General features: G+C 46.7%; 1 protein-coding gene and 2 long non-coding RNA genes across 4 annotated transcripts in view; 1 reads left to right on the forward strand and 2 right to left on the reverse strand.

The window, feature by feature from the left end:
• Window positions 1–2,760: 2,760 nt before the first annotated feature.
• Window positions 2,761–6,412, reverse strand: LOC143169107 (uncharacterized). The gene is made up of 3 exons (XR_012996856.1): window positions 4,898–6,412; window positions 4,338–4,423; window positions 2,761–2,781 (listed from the first exon to the last, which is right to left on the reverse strand). It is a non-coding gene; the product is annotated as an uncharacterized LOC143169107 (long non-coding RNA).
• Window positions 6,413–7,650: 1,238 nt separating this feature from the next.
• Window positions 7,651–11,264, reverse strand: LOC143169105 (uncharacterized). The gene is made up of 2 exons (XR_012996855.1): window positions 11,079–11,264; window positions 7,651–10,304 (listed from the first exon to the last, which is right to left on the reverse strand). It is a non-coding gene; the product is annotated as an uncharacterized LOC143169105 (long non-coding RNA).
• Window positions 11,265–11,817: 553 nt separating this feature from the next.
• RERE (arginine-glutamic acid dipeptide repeats) overlaps window positions 11,818–17,434 on the forward strand; it is a 256,830-nt gene continuing 251,213 nt past the window's right edge. For both annotated transcript variants that reach the window (XM_076356292.1, XM_076356295.1), the window contains exon 1: window positions 11,818–11,884. The gene's annotated coding sequence lies outside the window, so the exon portion shown is untranslated. The remainder of the gene's footprint in view (window positions 11,885–17,434) is intronic.

Genomic DNA, 17,434 nt, shown 5'->3' on the forward strand with positions numbered 1-17,434 from the left:
TGGTCTGGATTGCTCAGTGTCCATGTTGCATCCTGTTCACCTTTCTTCCCTGATTTTTGTGTTAGAATGTTAAAAATGATATTTTTTTCTTAGATCATTGATTTTAAAAAGAAACAAAATGACAGTTGAACGGTGGATCGACCCTGTTCCTTGCAGGAACTGCTCAGCTCAGTGAAGTCTTGAGACTTGCCAGGTAGGAGATTTTGCTGCCTCTAACGTGGGTAAGAACAATTTTACACCCAATGCTTTTCTCCCTCCTGCTCGCTTATCCCGGGCACAAAAAAGCCACTGCCTCATTGTGTGCAGCCAGTGTGATCATCCTGGGGGAGCCTGTGGCATGTGCTACTTGCCCTGGGCTGCTGTGCCCTCTGATGTCCCCGGGAAGGGACCTCGGCAAGCCATGCCACATTTCCCTGTCTCTGGAGAGGCAGAAGCTGTGGGAGTGAGCCATTTTTCTTTGAAGGAAATTCATTGACTGCAGTGCTCCGTCAACACCCACTCGCTCATTCACAGACATAAAGACTTGTGTAAACAGCCTCACACGCTGCCGGGGGCTTGTCAGCCGGCGGCTGAGGGGAAAAGCCCCACGACAGCGCAAAGGACCAGTAAGAGCAGATGAAGGGAGGGCAGCTGCTGTGTTTTCCCCACTGGAAGGAGGATATTGGGCTTTCCTGCTGCTGTGTAGGCTGCAAGGAGACACAAGGGTGGATGGTGGATGCAGGGAGAGAGGATCTCTGCTGGGCAGCCGGCCAGCCCTGCCTGCCCTGCAGCAGTGTCTCAGGCTATGGCCTCATGCTCCCTTTCACAGCAGGATTTAAAGAACTGTGCCAGGCACCAGCTTAGTCCCACCGCTCCCTTGGAAAGCTTTTATTACTGTTCTCTTTGTATTGCTGGGTGAAATTATTTCCTTGTAGGTGTGAGCTGCGGGTGGGTGTGAGAACAAAATGCAAGAACCGTGCTCCTCTCTGAGCACATGGGAACATAGCCTCTCCCTGCATCTGGCTGCTGGGGTCACCGTGACGGTGCCCAAGCTGTCCCGGTTTGGACATTTCTACAGTGAGAGAGAGACCCATTTGTGTTCCCTCCTTCGGTCCCCAGGAGGGACTGAAGTGCCATCAGATCTGATGCGCTCTGCATGTACTTTGTGTTCCATCGATAGATACAGTCGCAGAGACTAGAAGTGCAAGGTGTGGAGGAGGGTAAGAAGAAGAAATAAAGCCACACCAGCTGCAGCACTCAATTCTGCTAAGAAAAGCTGAAGGTAAAAAAGGAAGGGGGGGGGGAACCCAAGGAAGAGAACTGAGGCAGGGAGGAAGAAAAAGGGTTGAGTGAGGAACCCAGATGATAAAAATGAGAGGTATGCAAAAAAAATAAACTATAAGGAAGAAAATAATCACAAGGTCCAGATCACCTCCTTGTGACACACTTTAAGTTTGTGTGTGGTGAAATCTCGTGTCTATAATACAATGCACAGGCTTCGCTCTCTCTAGAAACACATCTGTTTAATCATCCAGGGTGGCAGTTACAGGCTTGAGTTACAGGAGAGAAAAGAAATACAAAGTAGTTCTGCAAAATAAAAACCTTGGACGAAGCCCAGGCAAAATGGCACCTTGCTGACAATGGTGTCTGCAGTGGAGGCACCGTGACCAGCGCTGAGCCTCCCCGGGCCGTCACCTCGTGCTTCTGATGGGGCTGAGGCTCCTTCTCCTTGGCTGTGCTTGCAATCCAGCGAAGTTCAGCATCTCCCGTCGCTGATGCTGGCTGTTGGCAACCAGCAATTTTACCGGTGTAACAAGGTGTATGAGGTTAACCCGGTTGTCCAAAGAGTAATTTGAGAATGAGGCAGTTCTGTGATGCACAGGAGGGTGTAGCGTTCCCTCTGAAAATGAGCTGGGAAAGCACCTGGATCGGTGTGTTTCAAAAGCAGAATAAGTGCTCTTCCCTGGTTTCTTTGCAAGGACCAGAACTGTCCCAAGCAAGCATCATCCTGTGCTGTTCAGAAGGGTTTTTTTCCGAAGCAGTGGCTCCTTCTCTGCCAGATGCTTCACTTCAGAGAGATCAAAACTCCTACTAGCAGTGATGAATGGCAAAGATCACTTCTGCCCACCTGGAACTGCTTACAAACTTGGCAAACTGATTTGAGCTCAAAATATTATTTGCATGCTGGTGTGTTTTGTTTTAGCATTTTGAGAACAAAACACTTTCACTAACATAGTTTGTTTTGAAGGGATGTTTCTTTTGAAAACTCCTTAAGAAAGCTTTTAACACAAACTAACAAGGAAACCAAAGGCTTTCTGCCAGACAAAACGTTTTCTTTGCTAATGTTCCACATTGCTGAGTGTCTCGGTTTTAGGGTGACCCAACACAACTTGTGTGTGGACAGGGAAACAGAAACTGTGATTTTTGTGTGCATTTAATTTGCGGCACGTGAGTTGCCTGAACCCCTCGCTGCTCAAAACCCACTTACTCTTATTGTTGAGTCTCTGTTTAATAGCAAGTGTCTTATGATGTGTTTTAATCTGAGAGGTTATCCAAAGCCACCGGCTGACTCTTGCTTACAGAATGCTTGCAAACAGCATCAGTCATGAAGGCACCAATGTCCTACAGCAGCTGCATTAGTCAAAGCAAAGGACACGGAGATCTGTACATCAAGATGCCAATATGCCTCAGTTGGTTGCTGTGGGCTTTATCCGTGTCTCATTTTAAGTGCTTGTTCTCACTCCCTGAAATTTTGCAGAAGGGTCTTGAATAATATGTATTGCATTAAACAGGCATCCAGTGCTGCAAAACAAGAGAACTGACTCTGTTAATTCAACTACCTATGCAGGTATTAAGACCAAAATACAAGTTAAGATGCTTTTCAGTCTAAGTCCCAGCAGTGAAATCCCTGCAGAGCAGCTCAGCCCCTGCTACCAGGCGTGGGGGGGGCGAGAAGGTGTGGGGCGAGGATGGCCTTGGGAGAGGGCCTGGGGAAAATGCCTCCACTGAGAGTTTTCAATCTGCTTTTGAAAGCTCTTCAGCGAAGTGTGTAGATCTCGGGTTTGGTGCCTTATGGTGACCTGACTCTGTTGCTTATTTAGAGTGAATGTTCATCGAACCGCCCCAGTAAATGTCAGACTGCTTCTGATCAGAGAGTTCCAGTATCAGCCTAGGTGATCAGTGGTCATAGATTTCAAGGACAGAAAACTGACTGGATTAAATTGGTTTCACTTAACCGCTGTCCCAAACAGAGACAACCCCCAAAGCTATGCAAATGCGCTGAATCTGAGGCTACTTTCTTCCCAAACGCTGTTTACACCAAGAAGGAAAGAGGGGTGGGATTTTGCAGGGGAGAACAAACATTGGTGCTGTCTTTTTGCTTCCTTCTCACTGTGACCAGAGTCCTTGTAGTTTTTAGGTGTCTGCAGTGTTGCTATGTGGCTGTGCAGAATGGAGTCCTGCCTAGAAAATGCCCTGCCGATGTCCCAGCCTTGCCAGTGCTCCAGAGGCACCAGCTGGTGGGTGAATATTAGTATAGGTTGGGCTTGGGGATCTTTGCATCAGAAGCCTAATGCCAACCATGTCTCATCTGCGTTACTGTGAGTACATGCAAAATCAAAAAGCTGCTGAAAAAAGCAGTGTATGCTAAAGCTCCTAAGCCAGTACTTTGGAGGGTAGGTGACAAATCCCTGAAAATAGACCTGCTTCCTAATCAGAGTGGAGCTGCAGGGCTTTTGTGAAGGCAGGTTCCAGGATGTGCTCCTACCCCCACACTATTTTATTTTTTGATTTGTCTCCTCGTTGAAGCAGGTCTGCAAACAAAAGCTGGGCAAGAAAAGCTCACAGGCTGCTGCACTGCTCTTCCATTGCAAAGCTGACCGATCCATTTTGCTGCACTACTTTAAGTAAGTCCTAACCTGTGGTTTTTAGGCACTGTAGTACTCGGGTTCTTTTCTCACCTCCTGCAATAAACAGTGATTGAAAGACGCATATCGTGGCTTCTATGTAGGCTATAAAACTACTGACAGTGGGAATAGCTGAATTCAGAGCGTAAAAGTCCACTGTTGCATCAAAATCCAGAGAGCAGATGTTTCTAGGTATGTACAGCCTGAACCTGCCTCCAGTATCTAAACGGGAGAGGTATATGTCTTTAGGAAGGCAGATAGATTTCTCCATTACTTAACAAAAACTGAAATCCTCTTGCCCGGCTGTTCAGGATGAAGGGTGTTAAGAACAGGCCTCTCCAGCGGAGAGAGTCCCCACGCAGGTGCCAGGAGGTTGTGAGCTGCCCTCAGCCCTGGACCTATTCTGAGACCTCGGATGTGTTGTTCCATTTCTCTATTGCTCGCTTGCCTTACCTGTCCTGTGGGATGGATGACACTTTCCAGTAAGGTGGGGAGAATTCATCAGTCAATTTTGTACAGCTCTTTGAAGATAACAAGTGCTGAGGGGAAAAAAGAGATGGTGCTTGAAATGGAAATTTTCCCATTTCTGTCACTATATTTTCTCTCCTTTTAAAAAAGTACATTCAAATGTACCATCAAAGGTAGCAGTGTCGCAACACCAGGGAAAGAGCAGCTACAGTGGGGAGGTGGGAGCCAGAAACCTCCTCCTGGAGGAGCAGATTTGCAGTGGGAAGGACAAAAATGCAAATCTGAAATCAATCCATCTCTCTCTCCCTTGAATGCTTTGGCCATTTGTAACAGCTTAAAGAGAAGTCAGTCACTGAGGACAAGAAGAGAAGCTTGTAAATCCATTTACTACTTTCTGCACTGAAGGAGAAGCAGTGAATTTATAGTGGAAATGCAGTAAGGGCACAGATGAGGTGTTCCACATTAGCGGCAGAGGATGGCTCAAAAATATCAGAGCAAACCTTTGAACAAACAGAAAGCGTGTAGGCCTTGGGAGCCAGACTTACCAACAGCGTTGTGGACTAATCTTCCCTCCGCTGCCTTGGCTCTGAGTTTTCATCAAAGGCACAGAGGTGTCTGCGCCGCATCTCCTTTCGAGTCCCCCTTTTGTTTGTGGTCCCGTTGTGCTGGCAGCACAAGCCTTGTTGTCGCTCCCCCTGAAACCTTCCCTGCCACAGTGGGGATGGACAGCTGCGTCCGAAAACTGGGGGTCCTTCCCAGAGCGGTGGAATTCGGCCTCCCCGGGAGCAGGCAAATCTGCTTACAGCTCAGCGGACTTCACAGCAGGCATTGCGAACATCTGAGTTCCCTCCCATCGCCCCTGTTCTCGACTGCACGTGGAAACCGCTTTCTGCCTGGTTTAGCAAGACCCCGTGCCTTGCCGGACCAATGCTGTGATTCCAGAGCTCCCTTTCCTGCAAGGCCAGTGAGCCTGTACCAAAACCATCATGCTTTTGGTGTGTTGGAGGCAGCCGGCTTTCCAGTCTGTAATTTTGGATTCAACTGCATTACGAGCAATCCATTGATGTTAACCATGAGAAACGTAGAAACGAGCCAACCCTGTGCCTGTGCCGAACTTGTCACTGACAGTGAAGTCCCTTTACAAAAGTCCAAGAGTTTAGATGAAATTGGAAATCCACCCACTTCCGAGCCGTGTTAGATCACCGCTGTGGCTTACACAAGGGACCTTGTCCGTGCGCGCATGTGCGTCTGCAGGATACGACCTTGGGCAAAACTGGCACTTTTCTATTGGAAAGAAGCAGACTGATACGCCTCTGGCTTCTCGGTGTGTGGCTGCAGAAGCAGACCTAAACACGCCCGTGTATTTGCGTGTGTGAATGTGCACGTACTCAGTTACTACTTGATGTCCGGTGGCTGCTACTTCTCAGGCGCGCGGCTATGATACTTGAAAGTGAAAAGGTACCGTAATACACAACAAAAGCACACACGAAACCCCCGGGTGCTTAGGATCCTTTTCACAGTGTTCTGCTTAAAAGGACTACTTTCAGTTTGTAACGTTATTACTACCCAAAAGCTGGTTTGGGGTGAAAGTAAGTTTGTTTTATTTCCTTTACTTACCAGATTTTATCTGGTATGTAAATCAAAGAATGAGTTACCTTGTAACTACTCCCAGGTATAAACGGGATACAGAAATAAGCATCAAGGGGTGATGCAATTAATCCCACTCATGAGGAAAGGCTGTCATTAGTCATTTGCAGCTTCAGCACCGTGACTTTCAAGGTGTACAAATCTCTCGTTAGACACATTTCATGTTCTGCAGATGGCCATTTTGTCTTCTCGCTGCATGCACTGGAACATGCCCAAGTATACAAAAATGAGAGGAACGATTGTTAGGGCTGAAATTTTTTGTTCATTTTCAATGGGATTTTTTTTTTTTTCTTCGCACGGCGCACATCCTGGGCTTTGATAAATGAGTCTCACTAGACACTGTGGTAAGCCAACCTCTGCTAATATTCATTATGCAGAACCCACTAGGAAATGGTCTGAGTCAGGGAAATGGAAAACCTTTAAAAGATAAATTTTTTTTTAGATGACAAAATTAATTTATAACACATTACATTTCTGGGATGTTTTAGAATATTAAAAACAGACATTTCAGGGTTGTATGTGCCATCAATGTATTCAAAACTTCATAGCAAAGATGTAATGATTGAGCCATGTGCAAAGATACAGACAAGACCCTTTTTTAGATCACAGAAATGGTATTCAAAGGTGACTTAGGAGCCTGATGTTAAAGAATCTGAAAGAGGCCACCAGGGTGGAAGCTGGGTGTGAACACGCTGGGTGTGAACACGCTGTGTGCCGCTGACGCCATGATCTCCGCAGTGGGCATGTTTTCATCCCATGGCAAATAACCAGTCGCTTCTTCCTCTCCCGGTGGCCCTGCAAGACACCGAGAGCGTCCGTACCGTAGTCACCACGGGGCAGCCGATACCCCGTAACTTGTCACTTTGGCCTATCCTGTTGGTAACTTGTTTCTCCAGCTTCTGAAAAGTTGCATCAGATTAACGAATAACGTGATTCTTTTTAACAGATTCTGTTGAGGCACTGTAATTTTGCGTGCACTTGAATGTGTGTGAATATGCTCAAATTGATTTAAATTTCATTTACATCACTTTTGCTTCCATTGCAACCCATACAGCCAGGTTTAAATAGAGATAACCATGTCTAGGAGGAGTTCACAACCATCCAGTGCATCGTCCTTCAAGTGGTACGAGACTTCCCAAAAGTTCTCCAGTATTATGTGTGAAAATGAGATTTTAAATTCCTGAGATTTCTACAGTAAACAACACAAAACAGAAAAACCCCCAAAGCAAACAGTTTTCAGCTAAAGGGCTGGTATTCAAATATTACAAAGGGGGGGAAAGAAAGAATATAATCCTTTTTTGTGAGTGGAGTTAGGTCATCTGTAAAAGCCTCTCAGAATATTATCTTCCAAGCTAATCGCTGTATTGATATTTGCCTGTTTCATTAGAGCTGAGTTTTTACTGCATTGCTGAGGTCAAAACCTGACTCATCTGTCACGGTCAAGGACTGGTTTGTAATTTCATGACTGTAGAATAAAAAAAAATTTCTCTCCCTTACTTTAACTAGTTGGGCTGAAACGGTGTTCACAGAATTCTCAGTATTGGTGTTTTTTGACTTCGTAGTTCCTAGTTAGGTTTTTTCCTCCCAGATTTTTGTTTCGTTCAGTTGGCAAAGTGACAGTTATTAAAAGAAGAGCCATGTTAAAACACAATGCTAAAGAGGTAATTTTAAAAAGTTAAATATACCACATACACTGATATATAGATTTCAGATAGAATAGATGCAAGTGCTAACAAAGGGAGAAAGAAAGAAATGTCATCTAAAACTACAAAGAAAAAACAATTTAGGCCACAACTAAGTCAGTTATCCATGTCATAAACCTCCACGGCTACTGCCTGAACAGGTAAGTTCATGGTCTCTATAATACACCGACAGTAAGCTTCGCAGCAAAAGGGAAGCGTCAGAGAAGTTTTATGCACGTGCAGGAAACAGATGGGCACCTGAAAGGAGTCAAAGGTTGCCTGCAGAATCCTCCCTTACCCAGGGTAAGGATTCTTCTTGCATCACACTAGTAAATCCAGAAATGCTTCGCGTCGTTATTATGCAAACGTATTTATTCCCTTCAAGAGTGTTTCGAAGGTTTGCTGGATGCACTACAGATACTGTTCTCTACCTGCAGGAGCGTTATCTGGATCTGGCAGCAAAGTTGTCATGAAACGTTTTAACTCTTCACTCACCGATGACCTATTTTGTCTGAGAGGGATTTTCCTTTTGCATCAGCGCCTGCTTTCTGTCCATTCACTACGTGGTGTTTTGCCACTGGTTGGTTTGTTTGTTTCTTTGGGTTTTTTTGTAACGAAGAAGATGGAGTGGTAACAGATAAAACACAGTATGATTTTTCCATGACATACGAATAATACTACTAAACATTTGAAGTTTCAGCTATGCCTTTTGCCTCAGTGGATGCCAGATGCATGACCAGCAGAACAGAACTCCGTAGCTGAGAGGCCGGAAAGGGAGCTGGCAGGACAGCTCGGGAGAGGAGGTCTGTGAGAGCGTGGAAGGTGGGAAAGCAGCAGATGAGGCAGGAGCGACACTGCGTGTTTGCTGCTAACCCAAAAGGCACATTGCAGCCTTCAGCAAGGCTTCTGGAGCACCTAAGAGCGAGCTCTTGGCTAAATGAGCTCCACGATGAACACCTACACATGCACCAGGGCCAGGCGGCCCTGCCAGCGCGTTTCCGAATACTGATGGGACTCTGGTGTGACCCTGTTCGCGGTCAAGACAGAGGCATTTCCAGTTGACAGCAGAAGCAATGTTTCAGATCCAGAATACTTAGATAGCAGAAATGTTGCTGCGTCGTATCTTTAGAAATAACCAGGGGTAAGGAACAGGATTTTGAGGATGAACCTTTTGTGTGTAGATACCTTATGTGGCACATTGGAATTTAAGTCTCGGCGTGGATTTGGCCAATTAGCCTTTCTCTGCATCAGCAATTTTATACCTCCCTGGAGCGCTGGGGGACAGACGCATGAAACATTGCGAAGATGTCAGAACCCGCCTTGTTAGAGACCTGCTAGTATCTCAGATAGACAATCTATATGTACATAAAATATTTAACGTGTAGAACATGCCCAGTCATTTCACCACCAATCTCTCTCCAGTGGGATGTGAACCACGAAAATCTGCTGTCCCCAGCCAGCGGAGCAACGATCTCTCTCTGCAGCATTTGGGTCTTCCTTGATCTTCTTTGTGTTAACTAAACCTCGTACTACTTTAGCTGGCGGAAGATTACAGGACAAGCTCTGCGGCTTTGTTTATCACTGTCCACGGGGAGGGCTGCGTCTTTGCTGCATCAAGTGCTATGGCTGCAACAATCCCCTGGTTAAGAAGCAAACTTATAATTGGATCACTTGTGCGTGGTATGAGGACGTGGGTATGCCTGCTATAACGGACTGTGAATAATCACCTACTTCTGCAGTTCAACTTGTGTGAATTTCAGGGGGTACAGAGATGTCAGTTATACCATCTAGGAGGAAATTCCCCCCAAACATGCTTGTTTTTGTTTAGCAACAAAATACGACATCCAAACGTTGTGAGTAAATACTTCTAATCCTTGCGTGGTGACGTGATCACCAGGAGGTTAGTAGAAGAGTAAATAGGGAGAGAAAGAGAGAGAGAGAGGCAGGCTGCTGTGGAGAATTTTCCCATCACAGAGACGGTGACCGGAGAAAGCTGAAGGCAATTGCCCGCAGTTGTGGCAATTTGTACCGTTTTTAATGCATACATCCAGAGACCGAGGAACATGAAATTCTAATTAGCAGAGAAAATAGGAGAGATGGAATGAGACTCTATCAAGGACAGCTTAAGTGTAGCCTCCAAAATGGCTGTGTCAGACATTTAACTGATGTGCATTTTTAGACGCTTATCTAAATTAGTTATTAGAACACAATCAACTCCGTGTCTCAACCTCTGGTGGTAACGTCCCTGAAATTATGTTAGGGATAAATTTGTCCTGTATGTTCAGGGCAAAGAACTAAATTCCTCTCACGTACAGACCTCAAATCTCCTTGTGTGCGCCCTTCTCTTCAGTGAAAACAGTTCCCGCTTCCCTCTGCTAACGGCAATAACGTTAACAGCCTCCAACTTATCTCCTGCGGTACTACTAGAATCAGCCACGAAGACAGTTTACAGAGACAGCAAACAGTTGGGGTTATACAAGTGTAATTGAGGGCAAAATCTCTCCTGACGTATCCCAGTGCTTCTTCAATAAGAAGGCGTAATTCCACGTGAAATTTCTCAGATCCCCGGGAAGAACGTGTGACTTTCTCCGCAGCCGTGTGATTTATTTTGCTGGCCTGTGTTCTGCGGATGAAAGGTGAGCTTAATGTTAAATAACAAGTTTGCTCTATTTTCAGCACCGGTACCTTCACGCCTTTTCTAACTACGCGACAGCTCAGAGCTGAAGCAGCTTAAAAATCTCCGAAGCGACCAAGTATTTTACTAATTGCTACTCAGTAATTTGGAATTCCGCTGCCGTGACAACTTCCTCACCGCACAGAGCAGTAAGAAGCAGCATCAGCTTTTCACCTAGCACCGCGCCTATGCAGCATCGTAACTTTCTGCCCGGGACCGGCAACGGCGCCTGGAGCCCAGCGCTCCGCTGGGCCGGGGCCACGGCGCAGCCGAAAGCTCCCGACCGAGCCGTGAAGTTTTGCACCTCGTCTCCCACCGAAGACGCTTCAAACGCATTTACCGCCCGGGGCCGACAACCGTTTACTCGTCCAGGGGAACAAGACGGCCTGGAAGAGACGCTGGCGTGCGGAACGCCCGCTACCGCGGAGCCACGGCGGGGGGGCACCGCGCCGCGCCGGAGCGAAGCGCCGCGGCGGCAAGGCCGCTCCGCCTTCGGGCTGGGCCCCGCGCCTCCGCCGGGGCCGACCGCGGCCGGGCCGGCACGGCCGATGCCCGCCCGGGCTCGGCGGCGCCAGGGCCCGGGCCGGGCCGGGGGCGGCGGGGAGGTCGCGGGGCTCGCGCTCCCCGTCATTTTCTCTTGCCGAGCGTGCCGCCGCAGCGGGGGATGACGGCGGCCCGAACGCAACCCCCCCGGCGCCTCTGACGTTCAGCCGTTAAACCAACCCGCAGAACAAGCTGGGGGTGCACGCGCCCGCGTGCGCCTGCCATCGCCGCGCGCGCTCCGCCGCTGAGTGGGTGGGGGCGGTGGGTGGGGAAGGCCACGGCCCCGCGGGTCCCCCGCCCGGGACACGGGGCCATCCTCCCCGGGGCGGGTGGGAACCGGCCGCCTTTGTGCGGCCGGGCCGGGCCCAGCACCCCTTCCGCCGCGGCGGCGGCCCAGCCCCCGGCCCGCTCCCCAGGCCCTCCCCCCCCCTCACGCCTTCCCCCTATTCTTTTAAATCGCTTCCATCCGCTTCGCCGATTGGTTCCGGCCGCCTGCCGGGTCACGGGGTGCCCCTCCTCCTCCAATGGGGAGGCCAGATACTGGCATGCGGCTCCGGCCTGGCTGCGTTGCTGGGTGCCCATTCGGTGCGTGCGTGCGTGCGTGCGTGAGGGAAGGCAGGCGGAGGCAGCGGCAGCGCTCGGCTGCCTGGACCCCCAGCCCGCCGCCGCCCCTCCTCCTCCTCCTCCACCACCTCCTCCTCCTCCTCCTCCTCCTCCTCCTCCTCCTTCCCCCCCTCCCCACGGCCCCCCGCCCCGGCCCGGTCGCCGCCCCGCTCCTTGTCTCCCCGTTAAAATGCCCCTGGGCTGCCGCTGTTGAGGCACCGCGCGGGGACCCTGCCGCTCGCCATCGCCGCCCGGGCAAGAGGGGAGCTGCTCCCCGCCGCCGCCGCCGCCCCGCTCCCGCCCAGCGGCCCCCGCCGCCGCCGCCGCCGCTTTGTCCCGGCAGCGAGACGGAGCCGCCGTTGATGGTGTAGCGCACCGCGGAGGTAGGTGGGCGCGGAGCGGGGTAACTTGCCGGGGTTTTGTTGTGGCGGCGAGTCGGGGGGCGAGGCCCTTCCCTCCTTCCTTGTGTGCAGCGTAGGTGCGTTTCTTGGTGTGTTTATCGCTATTGGTGAGCCCGGGAGACAAGGAAAGGAAGCGCTGGGTGAGGGAACTCCGGGAAGAACGCCCGGGGCTTGACGCGGGAAAGGCGCGGAGGGGGATCGCGTCCGCGGGCGTGAGAGCGGGGGGGGGATGAAGTGGCTCCCCAGGCTCCTCACCGCTCCCGCCGGCCCTTCCTTCGGGAGGAGGCAGACGCGGGGGTGCTGGGGCCGATGTGTGTGTGTTTTTTGTTCGGTTGGGTTTTGGGGGGGGGGGGGGGTTGGGTTTTTTGTTTGTTTTTTTTTTTATTTGTGTGTTTTTTTGTTTTTTTTTTTTTTTTTTGCTAGAGAGTGTCGCGTCCGTTTAATGCTCACTAGAGGAAGGGTTCTCGGGGAACGGTTTAACTTGTTAACCTTTTAAATAAACGTGAGATTGGGAAATATTTAACTTAAATGGACGCACAGAGGAAATCGACTTGGGTGTTTAAAAGATGCACTTATTTTCATGTGTGGTAGGTATGAAAATGTGAAATGAAGATTTTATGCAAATGGATTTAATCATAACATTTTCAGTAGCATAGGAAGGGGTGGGGTTTCTTCTCCCCCCCCCTTCCCCCCCCCCCCGTTTCTCTTTCTAAAGTGTGAAAAGAAGATGACCAGAATCAGAAAAGTAGTAGGAGGTAGGCAACATCAGAGGCTTCGTTGCTGAAACTGGCTGTTCAAGAAATTGCTGGGAAGAAAACAATATGATTCATTGTTGAAGTGTCTTTTCCCTTAGATTTATTTTGATACGCTGGTTGCAGTTATTTTGCTTTACTGACGACTTATGCTGAGTTTTTCCTCGAAGCAGTAATGCTCTTTGAGATTAGAACGTTTTTTTGCCGTCAGCAGACTCCTGTCTGATGTCTGTTTACTCCTGTGTTACATTGACCAGTTATTGAAATCAAAGATACTATTTTGCTTGTGCACCAATGTAACTGAAATGAGGAGCCTCAGCCACTAGTTCTTACTGTTACGATTTCGTAAAAATGCTTTCTCAGAACAAATCTGAAGTGACATAATTCAAATAGCATCCCCGTTCTTAAATATGGATTTTAACCAGATAAAAATGAACACTGTCTCAAAAGAAGTAGTTGTTGGTTGTAAAAGGCGCGTGTCAAATTTCTGATTAATGTGCAATGTATAATTTTTTTTTTGTAGTTCTAGTATTGCCAGGCAAACATTATGGTTTTTTTTACACTGCTGCCTTAGAATTGAGAAATCCATGGTGGTTAAGAGGGGTGGAAGTGTTTCTATTAATAATAAAAGCACTTCTGGTAAATACGTCTTATCTTGGTTTTACTCCTTGAGTTTGTACCATAAACTACGAACCGGGGTTGATTTCAGTGGCCTGGTTTGGATGAATAGCGATTTTTGGAGATTTGTCTTGTTGGTTGATGAGGGAAGAGGAGGTAGATGCACACAATGCCCAGGCTTGGGAGCTCATTGTTCTTTGCCGTACACTCTGCTGTGTTTGGGACCGTGTTCTCACTCAAAACACGGTACGAGAAGTGAAAGAGAGAGAATGGGAAACATTTGCTACCTCTTTCCTCCTTCCCCAGAACGGCCTTTTGGTAACCTTGCAAAAAAGCAAAATAGTAAATTAGAAGCTAAAGGGCGCCAAAACATTCTGTATGCTCTTTCCTCCTCCCCTCCCAGCGCTGGCTCTGCTTCTTTCTCTGTCTGTAAGTGAACGTATAAAGAGAGAGGGAGCACGTGAGGTGAGACTCGGAAGTATACTCTTTTGAACCCCTCTCAACTTTCTTTCATGTTCTACCTCCTTCCCCCCAAAGGAAAACCCCAGCTGGCTTGAAATAAAAATTGCTCCGCTTCAGATTTGTGTATTAGCTTTGGGGTGTTTGGTCTGGAGGCACTGTGCAAGGAAAACTACTGCCAAGGGAGAATACTTTAGGTAAATGCATTGGGATAACAAAAGTAGAAGGAAGTGCGCAGAGGTTAGAAGGCGATTTCAGTGTATACATGGTTTCCTTTCTTGATGATTGTTTAATGAGTCTTTTTACAGCAGCATCTGTTTAAAAAAAACCAAAAAACAACACCAAAAATCAAACAAAACAAAAAAACCCCACCCCCAAAACACCGAAACAAAAAAAAAAAGTAGAATCATAGCATATCTCGCGTTGGAAGGGACCCATAAGGATCATCGAGTCCAACTCCTTGCTCCTCGCAGAACTACTACTGTGGTGTGTGCTGAGGCTGTGAAAGAGTGACTGCTGCGCGAGGGCTTGAGCTGCTCCATAGATTGGGTTATTGAGGTACGGTAAAATCTCAGTTAGCTCACTGATAACTTCAACTGGCTGATGATATTGAGGTAGGCAGAAGGGGGTGAAAAAAATGACACGTGGGTGTTGAGGAAAAGATACCAGTGCGCTAGATCCTTTGGAAAATAGGCAGCGGTGACTGTCATGGTTTAATCATGAGGCCTCTAAGTTTTGTTTTTGACTCTTTAGCTGACTTCAGTGTGTAATTGGGGTAAATGACTTCAGTTTCCTTACTTGAGTAAAATGTGGTGATTGCCTCTGGATTGAGGACGCTTTTTTTTTTTGGTATTTTTCTACCACTCATATAGCTTTGGTGTGACTAGTGATAATTTTAACATTATTGTAGGCTATTGTCTGCATGAATGCTACGATTTGAGTTCACAGAGAGGTACAGTGAAATAATGCTGCCTCTCTGTGGCTTTATGATTCCGATGGCATGTGAATTTGTGCTATGGAGTGACTGAGAGACGGATAACTCCATCTGGACAAAGCTCTTGATATCCCTGTGCAAAATGGGAAGCATTTCTTGGGCAGAAAAGGTAAGTGGCGCTAGGAGAGACAGACCTGTCTTAAACAGTAATTACACAGCTGGCTTAACAAACAGTGATTTATTTGCATCCAGGGGTTTGTTTTACCTTAGTGGGGGTTTTGTATGCAGGCAGAAGTCCGTCCTGTGGACTTGTGGGTATAGATTCAGTGCTGCTGCAGCAAAAGGCTAATAATCAACAACATTCACGAATGTGAAGAGATATGGTGTGTGTAATTCTTCATGCTGATTACAGCTTAGGTGAGAAAAATGGCATTCTGATGTTGCAGTTTAATAATTGACTTTTTTTAATAACATGCTATTTGTAAATTTACTATCATAGCTACAAAATGCATCTCTGTTCTAGCCATACTGGGTAGTTGTTTTGCCCATAAAGAAGTTATTTCACTTTTGGGAATGGGAGGAAAAAAGTGTGCTATGAGCATATAGAATTTTGCAAGTATGTGTTACTGGCTGTGTAATGGCACAGCAGAACCTGTGTTATCCTCTCAGCAGAGCTGTTCGTACATTAAGATTGCCTGAGGGTAGCTTTGATTTCATTACGTGCCATCTTTAAGGATACTGTAAGCTTCAGTAACACGTTACGCTCTGTGTTGTTGGCATATGAGTACAGTACTCGAATTGTAGTTGATTTCTAGTTCAGAAAAAAATGACAATTGGAAAACAATTAGTTATTATGTGATCCTGAGACGTGTGAGCAACTACATAAATTTAAAAGGGGTGGTCGGGGTTGGAGTTAACCATTAAAAAAAAACAACAAACAGCTCTAACTTTCTACCGTGCGGTGTGTGTTTTTTTTTTTTTTTTTTTAAGGTTCCGCTATTTTTCACTCTGGTTTTGCTATGGAAATATGTTGCAGTTGTTTCAGTTGCATGAAGTTTAAACAAATCATCCTGCTTGACTTAAAGGGATGTTCAGCTCAGAGCTTAAATTTAAATCAATAGGCTTAAAATACGGCATATTTTTAAAAAAGACCTATCTTGGAACCAAAACGGAACAAAAACCCTATTGATTGGAGACCTGTTTATTTAGTGTGCTTTTTTTAAAGCTGCTTGAAATGAAGCTTGTACTCTACTGATGTTAAGTTGGTTTATTGCAATAGGGAAATCGGAAGGTCGGTGAGATTGGCATTGGTGGTGCGGAAGGTATCAGAAGGAGGTGAGTGTGATTCGATGCAGTTTGGAAATGGCGTTTCCAGCAAGTTGCTAGGAGGAAAATCTAGCCCCTTCTTGGAGTGATAGGAGGTGTTAGGGAGCAGGATCTACAACGCAGTATTGTGCTCTTTATGCTGGTTTGCCAGCAGCATTTTACACAAGCTTTTATAATGTTGGTAGCTGTGCCCAACTGCTCTTTTCAGAGAGGCTGATGTACGAACAAAGGGGCAAACAAGATATGAATACTACGCTGGCTCCTTTTGATTTATAAGTCTACTGGGGCAAGGAGTTGCTGTAAGTGACTGAAAAAAACAAACAGATGGAAATATTAGCTGACTATTCCATCTCAATAGGTGTTGTTTGGGTGGGTTTGGGGTTGGGTTTTTTTGTTTGTTTTTAATACAAACGTCTGCTTAGTTCACTAAGAATCCAGAATAGTACATTGACCTAGAGAAAAGTGAAACTAGCTTGGATACAAACATCAGTTTTCCCTCTATGCCTAATGGAGATAATGATGGCCTTTTTTTGTGAAATTCTTAGAAATGAGTGCATGAAATGCACTCTATCAGAGCTGATGGTGTTTTTCTGAATTCTAGGCATAAAGAATTGCATTTGTATTTGGCATCTTAATTCTGTTAAAAGTGCATCTCTGAAAATGTAGATCAGCTTAGGTATTGCGTAAATTTGATAGATTAAAAAATAAATTTTTATGATTTATCGAAAAACAGGTAATTCTTTGAACATGTAGGTTGTCTTTTGTTCTTCCTACAGAACATGAATGAGAGGCTAGTTCACTGTTTTAAGATTTGAGGTAAGTGGAAGAAAATGAGTGCTCGTTAATTTTGAGGTCTTAGTTAATCTATGTATTTAATCTACTTGTCTATACTAAAAAAAAAAGTTATCATGGTATTATCAATCCCTGATACTGAGAGTCAATTTTGGCCTGTTCCAAATATGTAACAGGATTTCTCTTTTAGAATGATGGATGTTATGTGATCTTTTCTAGTGCACGCAGTGAAGGTTGTAGTGAAAATTTATCTTCATGACCAGCAGTACTAGCGAAGCTTGTGTTCTTGTAGGTCTACTGAGGAGACAAGAGCTTTTAAGTCCTGGAGTTTGCCCCCTCCATCCCTGTTGCCAGTTACTTCCTCTTTTTCCCCTGTCCTTCGTAACACTTGAATGGGCAAGTGGCGTGGATGTGCCTACGGACTAGCTGGCTGTCAAGCAAAACTTAAAATGCTGGTTTCTGTCTGGCCATGCCTTAGTGGGGATGTAATTAATTAGAGAGTTTTTTCCTATCCATCCGCTGGTTTGCACAAAACTTTCAGGAATGTTGGTTATTGCCGAGATGACTGTCGTGGCAGGCTTGTTTGAAATTCATTATGCACCACAAGTTACTGGCATGAAATGAGAGGATAAGGGAATTGGGGAGGGGGGG

Source organism: Aptenodytes patagonicus, chromosome 19 (genome assembly GCF_965638725.1).
Source record: "Aptenodytes patagonicus chromosome 19, bAptPat1.pri.cur, whole genome shotgun sequence".
In the NCBI taxonomy this organism is placed as follows: domain Eukaryota; kingdom Metazoa; phylum Chordata; class Aves; order Sphenisciformes; family Spheniscidae; genus Aptenodytes; species Aptenodytes patagonicus.